We start from the raw sequence: 17,235 nt of genomic DNA on the forward strand, positions 1-17,235 counted from the left end.
TTCGGCTTCATAGAAAAGGGAAATATTGTTGGAAAAGCACAGTGTATGATCTTGATCGCTACAATATGTTCTTTGATATAAGTGTTTAATTATTTGTTAAATTTATTCATTTAATTCCATACATCAAGTATTCCTTGAGATCGGACGTTAATTGTTTGCATGCATTGTTCTCAGATGTTATATAACTCATGTACTCTAAGAATTGCATGCATTACTTATGATACAAATTGTGTGAATATTGTATTTATATGTCTTTAACGATATTTATCTTATACGCTAGGAACTGATTTTATTATATCTGGAAATGTTATGTCAGTTAATTGTTAGTTAGCAAGTAATGTAGTTAGAACAAGGAGTGAAGTCAATTAATTCATTCTTGCAATTAATTTGTAAATTATTTTCAAGCGAGAAATCGTCGCATGCCGACCGATATAGTCCATTTAGTGTTTTATAGCCCATCTTACTATATACAAAGATCTCTAGTTATGTCATAGTTCATTTTAGGAATGAGGAAATCTGCTATGGAATATAATAATTTCAGGTAATTGAGTTGTGTATCAGTGTCAGGTTGCGAACTGACCCATATTAGCCTTAGTCGGTAGAATGACAATAAGGAGATATCTGACGTAACAAGAGTGGAGATTATTGTTCGATCCCAGAAGTAAAAAGACCTGAAAATTATTTAGGATGAGTTGTCATTTATTTAAAGGAGACAAGTGCACCACGCAGTGGAAAGGAGAACAGACAAACAAACACGGTGATGAACCGGAAGAGTGAAGAGAGAGTGAGAAAATGAATATGGCGACTCTTGCCTGTCATCAACGTTGATTTTGAGAAAACAGAAGCAAAAAGGTTATGCAGGCATGCATAGCAAAATGAATTCGATCGTTCACTCGAATCTATGATGAAATTTGTTTTATCTGTGTAACAGAATGGTTAATTGCATTTCTTATAAATGTTGTAATTCTATTTTAAGAGAAAGAGTATCCTTCATATGTCTTGTTCGATTTCATTTTGTTTATGTAGTTGATTCAGTTGTTATTTCCTAAATACGTGGGTTCGTGCTGTCCTATTCTATATCTCTGCTCGGATTTCTGTGATTCCAGACATTAATTTTATATTTTATTTTACTGATTACTCCCTCATGGCAATAACACCATGTTCAATCAACCTCTAGACATCGATAACCAAACCAAAGGCACCATATGAAGCGGACGGCCCTAACTATTTTCTTTCTAGTGAATAATTTTCAGTTTATTCATTCTTTTATTTACTCTTTATTGTTTATTAAATAAATCTTTTGAGGGCAAAGCACAGTATATAATGGGGATAGAAAGAAACGAAATACCATTAATTTTCAACACGGTTACTGTTTTGGAGCCATTTACGTGTATCTATGTATTTACCATCTTGTAACAACGTTTCTTAAGTGGTTACAACTTGTACGAATCCAGTTTACTCATTTAAATCGACTACATTTTCTAATTTTGTGTGCTAGCAGATCATACAATGTACTTTTAGTTCTCCTCAACTGTGAGGGCAAAGTTTGGCAAATTCCGAACACCGTAATTCAATGCATTATAGGAAGAATATAAAATCAGGATTTACAGAAGCCTCACGATGAGAAGAGCACTATTCGATCTTATGATATCTCTCAAGCCGACCTTTCTAAAGTACTTGCTATTCAAAGCTTTAGTGATAACGAACAATAATGACAAACAAACAACTAACGCCTCAGTCTCTGGGTCGGTCAATTGTTTGATAGTTCGATTGTCTCTTGTCTAACTGCACACTTACTGTCTTGCTGCATGCTGTGCTGATCGTTTGTCTGCATAGCTTCGGCTCAGAGTTTTAGAAAATAGGTGCAGATCAAGAATACACAGATGGTATACTGCAGCATTCTTGTATGAACTGCGTTCTTGTAGGGCCTGACAGAAAAAAAGCATCGGCTTAGTCTAATTTACCAGATTTGTAGTAGGCAACATCCAACAGATTGAGGTCGGATTGCCTGAAGATGCTTTCTATAGTGTCTGTTACAGCATCTTCTAGGAGGTCAAGATAACAAGAGCTAGCCATCCTTAGCAGTAAACACATGGGTTTAAGGTATGTAAAGTATCTATAAAAAATGGCTCGTTTGGCAACAACCTTCAACTGCATCAGGATATTTAGAATACAATGTTATTCAAAATTATCATCCTATGGAAATGGCTTGCGTTTGCTCTGTGAGCATCATTTTGTATCAAAAATGAAAAATACATTGATACATTTGGAGTTCGGGTGAATAAACTTCTTTTGCTATGAACTTTCATTGACCTGTAAGGTCAAATAAACGATATTCTTATATTTCATTTTATTTTAGCCATCTGAAATTATATATTCTTTTTGACCTCGCATGTGTAGTTTGTCCGTTATGAATTTTTATGTTATGTAGGTGGGTGTGTCTTTACACTGTCCCTTGCACCCTTAAAGCTGCTATTTTGTTCTAGGCACATTCAATCACATCTGTTATTATTTTTGCTCCTTTGCATGTATGTAAGTAATTGTAATGAATTATCATTATTTTACCACATTCCCATTTCCTCAGTACCACTCTACTCTATGGAAGACTCAGTGCTGGGGAGGCAATTGACTTTTGCATCAACCTCAAAGTTGGAGTTATTTGAATCGGGTCATAGAAGAATAGATATGGGAAAATGAGTATTGCAATGTATTTCATTTCTTCTTCTGTAGGTATCAAGATCTGATCTGTATCTTGTCCATAATTGAATTCTTACACACAATAAACAATTACATAACATACAAATTCGCATTCTTCAGTCCAATTTAAATCCACACGGGCAGCTACACCCTAGAGATAAACATCCTGAAGGTAATAGTATATGCCTTATTTTGTTTTTGGATATTCGCAAGACGAAAACCTGTTCCAAAGTTATGACTTTGAAATGTTGAGTTATCAATGCAGTTTTTCCTCTGAATGTCTTATGTTTTAACAGAAGTTTAGAAGTGCATCAATATCGAGTATTTATTTTGTTTCTGTTGGTCGCAATTTGCATATCAAAACCATGAGGATTAATTTATCAGACATGCTGATAGATGCACCAGCTTGAACTGCATAAGATAATCATTCTGATCTAAATGCACGAGGTATAGACTTTAATGGACAGACTTAACGTTGGCAAGGTTTGTGTTTTGTTATATATACTTGTTAGAAGCCAAGCAGCTGAAATGTTTTCTATCTTGAATTGAGTTTTCCATTTGTCATATTATTCTTTACCTTATCTCTTACTATTTACTATCATTGTGTTAACTCCAATAATTTATAGCAACCCATCTTGGTGTTTTCTCTTACCTATAAAAGACTGAAGTCTCATCTCTTCTTACGATTTCATATTTATACAGTGTTGCTTCTATGAAGTTGGTCCATGACAAGCTGGCCCGAATTGAAGGAACGCATGTTCCGAAATTTCATCAGCTCGATTGACGCTGGCACACTTCTGTAATTCGATGCAGTATTTTTTTAAAAAAACCAAAAGCACGGAAACGAGATTTTACAAAATGGTGAACAATTGATATATTTATGATCTCATGTCGTAAAGCATAGTCTTTCAACAAAAGCAATCATCCATTGCCAGTAATAATTATTTACACAAACAATGCGCTCGTCGGGCCTCTCAGACACAAATTGATTATTCTTTTTAAACTTGAAACTATTTTAAAAAATTGCAAACGAATTTATGCCAATACCGAACACTTGTTTGCTTAAAATGTACATCAGTATCATCAGAACTGTGTAAAAGACATTTCATTCATTTTCTTATTGTCCGAGAAGTCTGGAATTAAAACGCATCAAATACGAGGATTAATGTGAAAATTCACGCATAACTACCAATCGAACAGGCATGGTATATCGTTGTGCCTAGAAAAATCAAAGCTGGTAATGCTGTGTAAACCTTGTGTGAAACACAGAAAAAAAAACAATTGCTTGTGCTGTCAAATACACAGAGAATAGGATCGCTATAACAGACGGTTATATAAATTCAGCTAATCATTTAACAGATATATTGGCAGAATTTGACTAACTCTTGCATTTTTAGGTATTGTTCATGTCTACACGTCGTTTTCTTGTTTCTTCCGTGCTTCTTGTGTTAAATGTTTTTAATATTCAATCATTGTTTTCTTTCAACTTGTACCGGTCATTCTTACCTGCCCGATGTGTTACAAACATATATGACATACATTCATATTATAAAAAGAAATATAAAGTCTGGAAACTTCAACACAGTTCAGAATCAGAAGAGATTACACTCAGATTTCGTCACTTTCAGTGGAAGATACCTCTAGTGGACTTGTTTGCGACGGAACTAAGCAAAAGGTTTCCATGTTATGTTTTCCTAGTCCCAGATCAAAGAGCCTGTGCAGCGGAGGCATTCAGAAACTGCGCTAAGATGTATTTAGCCAACATTCTTAAAACAATGAGTACGCAATATTGTGCTTGGACAATGAACTATGTCAGACGGGGTCGATACACGTGCTCTAAGGATTTATATAACAAGAGGATCGTGCATCTAGAATAAACAATGATTTTCCATTCTGGAGAAGTAAAAGTTAACTGCAGTGACCTGCGAGTCTTACAAATTTAAAATTAGTTCCCCTACCCCCCCCCCGTTTTTTTTATACGTGGGATAAATTTTACGTGGGATGCATGGTCTAGGTCTATTATATATACTGACAGTCTGTTCAAAATAGGCATATGATTTCTTTGTCTTCGACATTCCTTTCATATTCTCAACAATTTCGATCTGTCATTTCATTTTTAATTATGTATGTCTATAAGAGATCAATTTTTAACACATTTTTGAGGTATTCCTTTTTTCCGTATCTTTAGAGAAAATATGACAATTTATGAACGGAGAGTAAAAGGGCTGCGTGTACATTTTCAACATAGTTTATAAGAACTTTCGTTTATATTGTAAATTAGCACTTAGAATAGCCTTTGTAACGATTTTGACAGTGTATATAGGTGTGTACGTGTTGTTCCATATCAGCCTTGAAGCGGATGTTCATTATCAATAATAATATAACTAATAATAATAATAATAATAATAATAATAATAATAATAATAATAATAGTAGTGAAAGGGGTGAGATTAGCGTCAATGGGAATTAGCATTAAAAACACCCCCTGGGCGAGATTAGCGTCAATGGAAATTTAACATTAACCACCCTGGGCGAGATTAGCGTCAATGGAAATTTAACATGGGCAAAAAACCCTGGGTAAGATTAGCGTCAATGGAATTTAACATTGGAGAAAGGAAAAAAAGGAAATATTGAGATTAGCGTCAAAGGCATTCGAACAATGGAAAAAAAAAATATCGATTCTAGGGACAAAGGCAATTGAACATGGGGAATAGAGTTTGGGTCTGTCTAGGGACAAGGGGAATTGAACATGGGAATAGAGTTTGGGTTTGTCTAGGGACAAAGGGGAATTGAACATCTTAGAAAAAAAACTACTTTAGGGACAAGGGGAATTGAACATGGGATTTTTTTAAAAAAAAAATTTATAAAGGGGTAGGCAATTGAAAAGTCATTCTCTTTTCGAGAAATATGGCTGGCCTTGAAAAGGGCCTTTGGGTTTATGTTAATATTAATATTAACATAGACGGCATCTGTCACATCTTCTTCTTCTTCTTAAACTCCTTCTAACTGCAGGTCCATACACAAGTACCCTCTTGAGGCATCCTTGTCTTTCTATGTAAACTCTTCTCATCCATAGACTAGTATCTGTCCTATCAACAACAGTCCACTTGGACCGGACATACATGAGCATGTCCGACCTAAACATCATGGAAGACACAAGGGTGGATGATTCAACCGTGGTCCACATCGTGAGGCGACGAGAACAGGTGAATCAATGCAGTGAACTGCGCTTATTTATAGGTAGAGGAAGGATTGAAACGGATTGAGTTCATTCACCAATCCGAACACGCGTTACAAAATTCAGTCAGTCCGCATCCAATCCGAAGAGAGCAGTCTGTGACGTCATGTGGTCTATATAGATTCGCTAGCGCCTGTGTGCTGTCAATCTATGCGACAGTGATTCAACATGACGGAAACTCAGAAAACGATCCATTGGGGTGCACCAGCAGTGGAGACCGCCCAAGGGAACCCGGACTTACTTTCAGAAGAGGTACATTGGGATTTTGTGGATTTTCTTACCTCGCAAGAATTTGTTCCGGAACCTTCGTCTCATTCTTCATTACCGCAAGTGGAGAATTTTAGACAGAGACAGAAAGAAGAATTGGAGAAATTTATGCAACGACAAAAGGAAGCGGAACAAGCTTTTCTCCTACAGCAACAGCAACAGCAACAAGAAGAGGTAAGAAAAAAACAACAAGAAGAAGAAGTAGCAGCAAAGAAACAAGAGGGTGAAAATCAAACGGCTACGGTACTGTTGGACATTTTAGCGGAGTTAAGAAGTCTGAAACAAATGTATCAGACTTCTTTATCACGACCGAAGAGAATACGACCTTCCCGAGCTAAACACGCCAACCCTGTGACTAAGCCTATCGTACCACCCTTAGTGATTTCAACCCAATCATCAGAAGTAGGCCTCGGCCGTGGCAAAGGCTTAAGGCAGTTAAAGTTGATTGCTTAAACTCACCCCTACACCAAAAAAGGCCCTTTTCAGGGCCACCCACTTCTCTCGAAAAGAGATAGCCTTTCAATTTGCGAATAACTCAAAAATCAACAAAAAAAACCCCATTTTACCCTTATAGTACATGTCTGTGTATGAGTGCGTGAGTGTAGCTTCTTATTTTAAAATCAAAACTCAAAGACACTTACCTTATATAATTAATGTATTCTTTTCTCCATAGTTACAATCCAATTCACAATTCACAACAGAACACTTTATAAATTACATTCACTTCTTCTGTTTCTTTTTTTTACTCTCTCTTTTTTTTCAATTTCTTCACCGTCACAGTCTTTTCCTCCTCTTCCTCCTCACTTTCTTCCCTTCTTCTTTTCTTCTCCTGTTTCTATTTCTTCACCTGGCTGCTTTCTTCCTCTGAAGAATCTCTCTCTTCTTCTGAAGAATCCCTCTTTTCTTCCGACTCCTCTTGTTTCTTTTTTGGGCAATCTGGAGACCAATGTCCTTTTTCTTGACAATAATAACAGGTATCTTGACTTTTGTCTTTTCTAGCCCCGGTTTTTGTTCTTTTTTGACGGTCTGGACACTCTGAAGACCAATGCCCTTTCTTCTGACAGATATAGCAAGTATCTTGACTTTTATCTCGAAAGGAAGGAGAGTAGTCCGTCGGTTGGTCTGAAGAGAATTTTCTAATGACCCCTCGCAAAGCTCTGATGAAACGTTCCATCTGGGTAGTCTCTTCCATCGTTGTGCTCGGTTTGAGAGTGAAATGAATAGTGAAAGGACAAGACACACACCCTTTTTATATAAACTGGTTTGTCATGACTATAAATTAGTCTATGGTGTTTAAACTTGAGTCATTTGACGTTTTGCACTCAAGATGAAACGATCCTATTCATTCGAGAAGAAAGAAGAAGAAGAAAGTAAGAGGCAGAAACGTGATCTATCGCCTCGTACCAGAGCTGAAGTCTTGGCACAAATTCATGCCAGTGATTTTGAAGAGAACATGAGTGACCCAGAATCCGAACCCTCTAAACAAAGTTCACCACCCTTAGTTAACCCTGAAAAGTACTATTCCATTCGAGAGACGGAAAAGCGCTCCTCTAGAAAATTTAGAACCACGGCTTACACCTACACAGTGAAGTTTAAAGATTTCAAGTCCGACGTACCATTGGAGAAAGCAGAAGGGTTTATCACCGAGATGTGGGATTCTTTGCTCACCGCACTCAAGCGACAATGTCAACCCAAAGAAGACGATCGCTTGACACTATCCATAGATCACGACAGCTTGAAATCCCCTGTTTGGATCGAGTTTAGCAGACCCGCAGAACTAACCCCTTCCAAAGTCATGGACAAGATTCAACACGTACAACAATCTAATGACCAGTTTGACATCACCGATGGTAAAGCCACACTGAAAATGGCCCACGTCTCTCCTCCTCAAGGGACCGGACAACGCAATAAGGTGTTATTGGTGAACGACCTGCGCAGCACCAAAAAGAGTCTCGTCCAAATTAACAACCCTCGAGACCAGATGTGCTTAGCCCGAGCCATCGTGGTGGGACGAACCTATGCCAACAAGAACGACACGGCAGAATGGAAAAGAACCTGGAAAACTATTCAACAATCAGACCGAGCCAAACAACGAAACGAAGCAGAACTCCTGTTGAAACAAGCTGGCCTGTCCAAAGACACACCCTGTGGCATTCCTGAAATGCAAAAATTGCAAGATGTCGTAGCTCCAAGCTACACCTTGAAAGTGCACCCTCAAGAAGTGCGTGGGCCTCTGTTGTTTCGAGGGAAAGACTTTAAGGACGGAAAATACATTCATGTCTATTATCACGATGACCATTTCGATACCATTACCAGTATCACTGGATTCCTGGGATACAGTTATTACTGTGAGAAATGTGACTATGGCTATAACAATCGAGAGCAACACAAACATTGCGGATGGAAATGCCCAGGATGTTTGGCCTCTCCACCCTGTCTGAGCGAAGGACAAGAAAGAGTACATTGTCCTTCTTGTCTGCGCACGTTTGTCAGCCCTGCCTGTTACCAACAACATCTGAAGACGCAAGGTTCACAGCAGAAATGTGCTTGTCAACTGCTGAGACTGTGCCCTACGTGTCGACAAGGCCTACGTACCAATAATGTCAAGGCACACGTATGTTCAGGAAAGAAAAAATGTCACATTTGTCACCACATCGTGGACTTGAAACACGAATGCTACGTGCAAAAATACCAACCCCCACCAGAGAAAGAGGACGGTCACAAGAAGAAAGGCAATTTCATCTTTTTCGATTTCGAATGCATGCAAGAGACTGGCATTCATATTCCTAATTTCTGCGTGGCTCATCGAGCGTGCGAGAAGTGCATTCAAGAACCTATCTTCAGTCATTGCCCTCACTGCAGCAAGATTCCCGGAGGGCGTGAAAAAATCTTTCGAGGACCGAACACGTTAGCCGATTTTGCCCAGTGGGTCTTAGATCCCATCGACAAGACGTGGAGCCAAGAGGACATCGAACGTTACGGAGATTGTCATCGTCATGCCACAGTGATGGCTCACAATTTCTCCGGATACGATGGACAGTTTCTTCTCAGATACTATACGAAACAAGGCACCGAACGTCCTAAAGTCACTTTGAGCGGAACCAAAATCATTTTCATGCAAGTGGGACAAGTGCAGTTTAAAGATTCGATGAGCTATTTGGCCATGCCTTTGAGTCGAATGCCTAAAACGTTTGGAATGACAGAAATGGCTAAAGGGTACTTTCCACACTTTTTCAATACGGAAGCCAATCAACACGCCGTTCTACCCCATTTGCCTGAGGCTCACTATTACGACCCCGACAACATGCGTACCGAACAACGAGAAGCTTTCTACGCTTGGTACCAGACTCACGTCTCCGACCCTTTCGACTTTCAGGAAGAAATGCTAAAGTATTGTCGTTCTAACGTGGACATTTTACGGCGTTGCTGTGGAAAATTTCGAGAACTGTTCATGGAACACGGAGGGGTCGATCCTTTGAAAGAAGCTTGCACCATTGCCAAAGCGTGTTCCTTAGTGTATCGACAACGATTCATGCCTGAAAACACCGTGGCTGTCATCAGTCCTCAAACGACCCACTATGTCAAACGTCAATACTCGGTCAAAGCCCTACGTTGGTTACATTACTTGTGCGACAAGGAAGACAAACGGATTCAGCATGCCCGCAACGGAGGAGGCGAAAAGACCATCGGAACGTATTCGGTCGATGGCTGGGACTTAGAAAACCCCAAGATCGTGTAAGAGTTTAACGGCTGCTTATTTCACGGATGTCCCGTCTGTTACCCTGATCGTAGCACTAAAAATCAGTTTTTACAACGAACCATGGAAGACTTGTACCAGGACACTTGTCAGCGACGCCTAAAGTTAGAACAGCAAGGATACCAAGTGGTGGAAATGTGGGAACACGAGTACGATCACCGTATGAAAACCGATCCCGAGTTTAAACGTGCCGTGGAAAGTTACAAGCTGATGGACCCCCTAAACCCGAGGGATAGTTTGTACGGAGGAAGGACCAATGCCACCTGTTTGCTGTACCAAGTCGACGAAGAGAAAGGAGAAGAAATCAAATACTTGGACGTGTGTTCGTTGTATCCTTACGTGTGCAAATATTGTCCCTTTCCTGCAGGGCACCCACAATTGTTCACGGAACACATCGACCTGAAAAACATTCGACAATACGAAGGCTTGATCAAGTGTAAAGTTTTGCCTCCGACGAACCTATACCATCCCGTCTTACCTCACCATTGTCAAGGCAAATTGATGTTTCCATTGTGCCGTACTTGTGCCGAAACGTGCAACCAAGACCAACCTTGTCAGCACACCCAGGAAGAACGGGCCTTGACGGGAACCTGGGTCAGCGTAGAATTGTTCAAAGCTCTGGACATGGGATACCAACTGTTAGAAGTGTACGAAATTTGCCACTTTCCCAAGACACAACAATACCACAAGGGTGACCCCAGTCAGAAAGGCATTTTCGCCGACTACGTGGATGCCTTTTTGAAACTGAAGCAAGAAGCCAGCGGCTATCCTTCCTGGTGTCACACTTCCGAAGACGAAAAGACATTCAAAGAGAAATACTATGAACAAGAAGGCATCTCTTTATACCACATCGAGAAAAACGAAGGCAGGCGGTCGTTTGCCAAAGTGATGTTAAATTGCTTGTGGGGTAAAATGACACAACGACCGTGTTTACCCAAGACGGAATATTTGACAGAACCTTCCCGCTACTTTCAGATGATTCACGACAAAACCAAATACATGAAACACGTGGATGTCGTTCGCGAGGATTTGATCTTGGTCAATTACGAAGAAGATCTGGACTTTGTACAAGACGACCCCTTTGGAAATGTCATCATTGCGGCTTACGTGACAGCTCATGCTCGCTTAAAATTGTACGAAGCTTTAGAACTGTTAGGGGAACGCGTCCTGTACTTTGACACGGACAGTTGCATTTACATCCATCACCCGATTCAACATCACCCTGACATCGAAGGAGACCGTTTAGGAGCCTGGACAGACGAACATCCCGACGACAAGATTCTAAGTTTCGTCAGTGGTGGTCCCAAAAATTACGGCTACGAATACCGGGACCCACAAGGAGAATTGCACACGACGTGTAAAGTGAAAGGATTGACTCTGAATTATCGTACCAGTCGTGTGGTAAACTTTGGGGTATTGAAAGAAGCCTTGCAATCGGGAGAGGATGCAAACTTTAAAGTGACCACCTATCAACCGAACAAAATTGTACGTTTACCCACTCACCATATCGTCAGTCGACCCTTGGAAAAAGTCTATCAAATCGTGTACCAGAAGCGAGTGCGACTTCCCAATCATTTCACCTTACCGTATGGACACGTCGGTATTGGTCTGTATATAAAAAGGAACCCTAGGCAAGATCGATAGTTCATTGTGACTACCAAGACCGAACGAACAAGATGAATACTTTCAGAGAGACACAAAACAAGTTTAGACAGGCACAATTCAAGTGTGGGGCTTCTGAAGTGGAATGCGATTGTGAGCCTTGCGACTTTTCAACCTGTGTTAGTGACGGTGCCAGAAGAACCCGTCACCCAGGACGGGACTGTCGTGGACAGGCCTGAAAGACCCTTTCGGGAGGACACTTGTGTGACCTTACCCCCTACTATAGAACTGGTTAGAACATTACCCAAAACATGTTGTACAGACACTTGTGTTTATTCCACGTTAATGGTTATCATGTGCCTTTTATCCTTATACTTAAGCCTTTGGCTTTTATGTATTTTTGTCTTTCGTATTCATGTTTGAAACATTCAATAAACGTGTTCTGAAAGAAAGTATATAAACTCTTGTCTTGTTTGTTTTCGTGTCACAAGTGACATTTCTCACACTATGGCTACCTCTGCTGTCTCTGCTCCCTCTTCCTCCACTGTCAAAGTCATCGACGAACACTTAGATCGTGCCAGTTGGGAGGCTTTGTATCTTCGCCATCCCTTTAACATGCTCATTGCTGGACCTAGCGGTTCAGGCAAAACCGAATTCGTCAAACGTTTGATCGAACATAAACATCATTTGATCGATCGACCACCTCAGCGGATCGTGTGGTGTTACAAAGAGTGGCAATCGGCGTACAGCCTCTTGCCAGAAAGTCAAGGCGATTCCATCGTGTTTGTGGAAGGCATTCCTAAAGAAGACGACGGCATCGTCTCTGACTCCCGTCAAACCCATTTGGTCATTTTTGACGACATGTTAGGAGAAGACGAAGAAGAAATTAAACTGTGGTTTACGCGCAAAGGGCATCACCGTAATGCTAGTGTCGTTTACATCACCCAAAATTTGTTTCAACAAAGTAAAGCCCATCGCACCATCAGTCTCAATGCGCATTACTTGGTCTTGTTTAAAAGCCCTCGAGATAAATCGCAAGTGCAAGTCATAGCCAAACAGTTAGGAACGCCTTGGCTGACTCAGGCGTACGACGATGCCACTCAAACTCCACACGCCTATTTACTCGTCGATTTGAAACCTACGACCCCCGAGGATTTGCGATTTCGTACCCACTTGTTTCACCACTGGTGCCAAGACGGAGGGCCTGTCCTGTACACGTCTCCGTCCTCGACTTCATTTCACTCCACATAAAAAAATCTATAAAAACCTCAGACCCTTTTTCGTCTGTCTCACTCACAGTGTGAACATGACGTCCCTTCAGTCGCATCTTCCCGTCAAATTGATTCGTGCCTTGTATGGCATCAGTCGAGAAAAAAATCCACAAATACGAGCTCGTGTCTTAGAAGCTAGTCTCAAAGAAGTCTTACGATGGTTCACGGTGACGGCACGTCAAATACTCCAAGGAATCATTCAGATTCCTCATCAAACCAAACGCTTTTTCGATCGAAACAAAGTCGCTTTGGTCCAACTGGCCGATCCCCGCATCGACACTCAAACCAAAAAGCAAATCATTTTGAAACCTGGAGGGAGTGGTACTCTAGGAGGGGTCATCATTCGCTCACTCTTAAGATGGGATCCTAATGCCCCCAAAGTTATCCCCAAGAAAAAAGTCCAACGAAGCCCCAAGAAGAAAAAGAAAAAGACCAGGTCCCCAAGAAGAACTTCTCCAGTGGCGGGACCCTCCTCTTACCAGACACCACCCCGGGAAAAGAAAAGAAGCCCCCAGAAAAAGAAAAGTCCACAGAAGAAAACTAGTCGCAAGAGAGGCACTTCGGCCAGGACGCAACCTTACACTCGCAAACCACGACCTGCCACGGCGGTGACCGCATCTCCGGCAGCCTCACGTTCATCCACTTCTCCGTTGATGACACCAAGAACTGAAGAGTACTTGGAGACGTTGATCACACCAAGAACTTCTCCGTTGATGACCCCAAAAAGAACTGCCCAGTGGCAGGACCCTCCAATTTAGTGGCAGTGGCTGCTGCTCACAAAGTACCTTCTCCCAAAATCAAAGTCCATGAAAGATCGGGTATGTTACAAAGTTTACTGGATTTGTCCAAGCAAGAACTGGCTCGATTTAGTCCGTTGCGTACCCCTCCACGACGTGTCATGCCTGTCCTCAAACTGATACGCCGTAAAGACAATCAGTGGCGACGCGTTCCAGTATAAAAAAGACCTGTGACCAAGTCGGGGGTATCAGTGTTTTTTTGGTGCTCCTGAAGACTCAAAGATGTCACCCTCCAGAAAACCCCAAGGAAAGAAAAGAAAAGGACTACCACCACGTTTAGTCAAACATGGGGACATGTTATCTGTCCTGTCCAAAGCTTCTCCACCTCTACGAAAAAAACTCATTCAATCGGCCTCCAAAGAGGTCATCGATACCGTGTGCGAATGTTGTTTGAACGTTTTGAAAGGCACGATCCCTTTGTCCAAACACCAGAAACAATGCTTAAGCAAACATCGTCACGTTCTTCGCCAAATGGTTCAAAAGAAAATTCCCATTCGTCAAAAGAAGAAGATGTTAGTCCAACGTGGAGGCATTTTGCCTCTCTTGTTAGGCCCCATACTGAAAGGAGTCTTGGGAACCATGTTGGGAGGACTGGTGGGAGCAAGATAAAAAGGCCCTCGGAAGTCCCAAGATCTCAGAATCGACCCCTGACAACCCTATGGAAGGACGAAAACTAGCTTTAGTGCCTTACAAACGATGGATGGAATACCATCGGTGGCAAGAACAACGCACCCCGCATTTACCTCCCAATCCCAATTTGAGCGAGATGTCCCAGTTACAACACGAATTGCAGTCCTTAATGGATCGCCAAGATTTGTCCGAAACAGAAAAATCGCAAAAGTACGGTCAACTCTTGCAACGACTGCAACTCTTTCACTAGAAAGCTTTAGACGAAACAGCTCTACCCACTCTGAAAGATTTTAAGACCTTGATGAAAAGTCCAGCACCATCACCAGTACCAGTACCAGTCCCACCACTACCAGTGACCAAGACAGAAAAAGGAGAAGAAGAAGAAGGGTTTCAAACTCCACCAGAAAAAGTACGCAAGTTAACAACACCACCTACCTCCAGAATTGGATGGATTAAAAAGATGATGGCCACCCCTTCTTCATCACAAGAGAAAAAGAAGGTGAAGACAGAAGTGAAGACAGAAGTGAAACAAGAACCGATATCCACCGCTCAGATATCCTCCTCTTCAACACCTATTGCCGGTCGCACACGCAAAGCATTGCAATCCAAGAAAGTACCCCAAGAGAAAAAGAGTAGCATCCTCCAAGAGTGGGTGTCTTATTAACACACAAACACAAAAAATAAATGGAAAAAGTCTTAGCCAGCATTTACTACGATCCCTCTCATCCTGCAGGTTACGCAGGAGTTCAAAAATTGTATCGTGCTGCCAAAACGCGACTGAAAAGTCTCCGTTTACCTCAAGTGCAACGATGGTTACAAGAACAAGCTACCTACACTTTACACAAACCCATTCGACGCAAGTTTGCCAGAAGTCGCACCCGAGTGGAAGGCATCGATCATCAGTGGCAAGCCGATTTAGCCGATGTCTCTCATTTGGCCAGCTATAATCGTGGCTACAAATATTTGTTTTGTGTCATCGACGTCTTTTCCAAATTTGCCTGGGTCGTGCCCTTGACTTCCAAATCGAGCAGCGAGTTAGTGCGAGCCCTGCAACGGGTGTTGAAACAAAGTGGTCGTCACCCTCTTCGATGGCAAACGGACAAAGGCACCGAATTTCTGAACCAAGCTTTCCAAAAAGAATTAAAGAAACGTGTCGTTCATTTTTTTACCACCGAGAATCCCGAAACCAAAGCCAGCATCGTGGAACGTTTTCAACGTACTTTGAAAGAACGCATGTGGAAATATTTTACGCATCACCACACTCTGAAGTACATCGACATCTTACCGCACCTGGTGCAAGCGTACAACCAACCTTACCATCGAAGCATCGGACGTGCCCCGCAAGACGTGACTCCCGACAACGAAGTGTTAGTGTTTGAGCGCCTGTTTGGTACGTCCCCGACGAGGGCTGTCCCCAAGAAAAGTGGAGAGTTGGCCGTAGGAGATTGGGTGCGCATTGGCAAAACCAAACGCACTTTCGACAAAGGTTACTTACCTAACTGGACGACCGAATTGTTTCGCGTCACTGGACGAGTGCATGGCCGTCATCCTGCCGTCTGTAAATTGGAAGACATGAACGGAGAGGTGCTCAAAGGAACGTTTTATTTGCCCGAGTTACAACGCGTCACCAAAAAAGAAGACGTGTACGACATCGAAAGCATTCTCGAACGCAGAACCCGTAAAGTGGGCAAACGACGTGTCAAAGAAGTCAAAGTACGTTGGAAAGGATATCCACCCAGTTTTGATTCTTGGATCGACGCTTCGCAAGTCATCGACTATAAAAAGAAGTGACCATCATGCCCTTTCACACAGACGCAGCTACGTCGACCACTCCTCCTTCACCTAGTTCTTCTGTGCAAGATTTACAAAAACAACCCTTGTGTGGTGTGGTGTGGAGAACGTGTGCCTAAAACGCAAATCGTCTTTTTCTGCCAAATCTTAGTGGTGTATTGTGTCATCGGGGCAGCCATCGCCAATTTGAGTTTGCAACAAGGAGACAAACAATTGTGGACCATTTTATTGAGCAGTTGCATCGGTTACCTTCTTTCCAATCCCTCCCTGAAATTTTACTTAACCTTACCCAGTGACAGTTCCATGGAGGTGTTTCCCCACAACACGTTGTGCTGTTACACGGCTAAATTACCTCAAGCCATCCAGTTAGATCACGAAGCCCATTGGGAAGTGGCTTTAGTAGAAATGATTCACCCTACACAAATCCAAAACATCACCGAAAAGCAAAACACTTTTGAGGTCGAAATCCTGAACCAACAATTACAAGAAGCCATGAATGACATCGGGTTTTCAGGGGACACAAGACCATCCAACAATTCACCCTTCAATATCTACACCTTGAAAATTTCGGCAGGGTTTTATTTTAGTGGGCAACATTTGGTGGACACCATTACTTCCAGGTTCGAGTTCGCCTTTGGCAAAGCCCTGAACAGAGTCAAAAAAAGTGTCACCCTGGAGTACCATAAAGTGGCTCGTCGCTTACTGATGAAATTTCAGGATACCCAAACGTTGTCCATCAGTTTTAATCGTGACTTGTTTGATATTTTAGGTGGAGACACAAAAATGGCTCCAAATTTTAAACCGAAGATCAACAGCACTACGGAATTTTACAAGTTTTTTCGATTCCCTGTAGAACTGAACCAAGGACTGAATTTGATGTTCGTGTATTCCGATGTGGTGGAGTATAACTTGGTGGGACACACCTCTGTACCGTTACTGCTTGTCATTCCTTTCTATGTGGATATTACCACGACCAGTGACCAGGAAGGTGGAAACACCTATCACGTCCACCGGGAATTTGTGCATCCTCATTATTTGCCTGTCAGCAAGTCGTATTTGGACACGGTCAACATTGCTATAAAAGGAGATTTGGGACAAAATATTCCATTCACCAAAGGAAAAGTCACGGTGAAACTCCATTTTCGAAAACGGTTCTCTCACGACTCGTAAGTCATGTATCTAGTG

This window comes from Sinohyriopsis cumingii, chromosome 12 (genome assembly GCF_028554795.1).
Source record: "Sinohyriopsis cumingii isolate HCF-2022 chromosome 12, ASM2855479v2, whole genome shotgun sequence".
NCBI lineage: Eukaryota > Metazoa > Mollusca > Bivalvia > Unionida > Unionidae > Sinohyriopsis > Sinohyriopsis cumingii.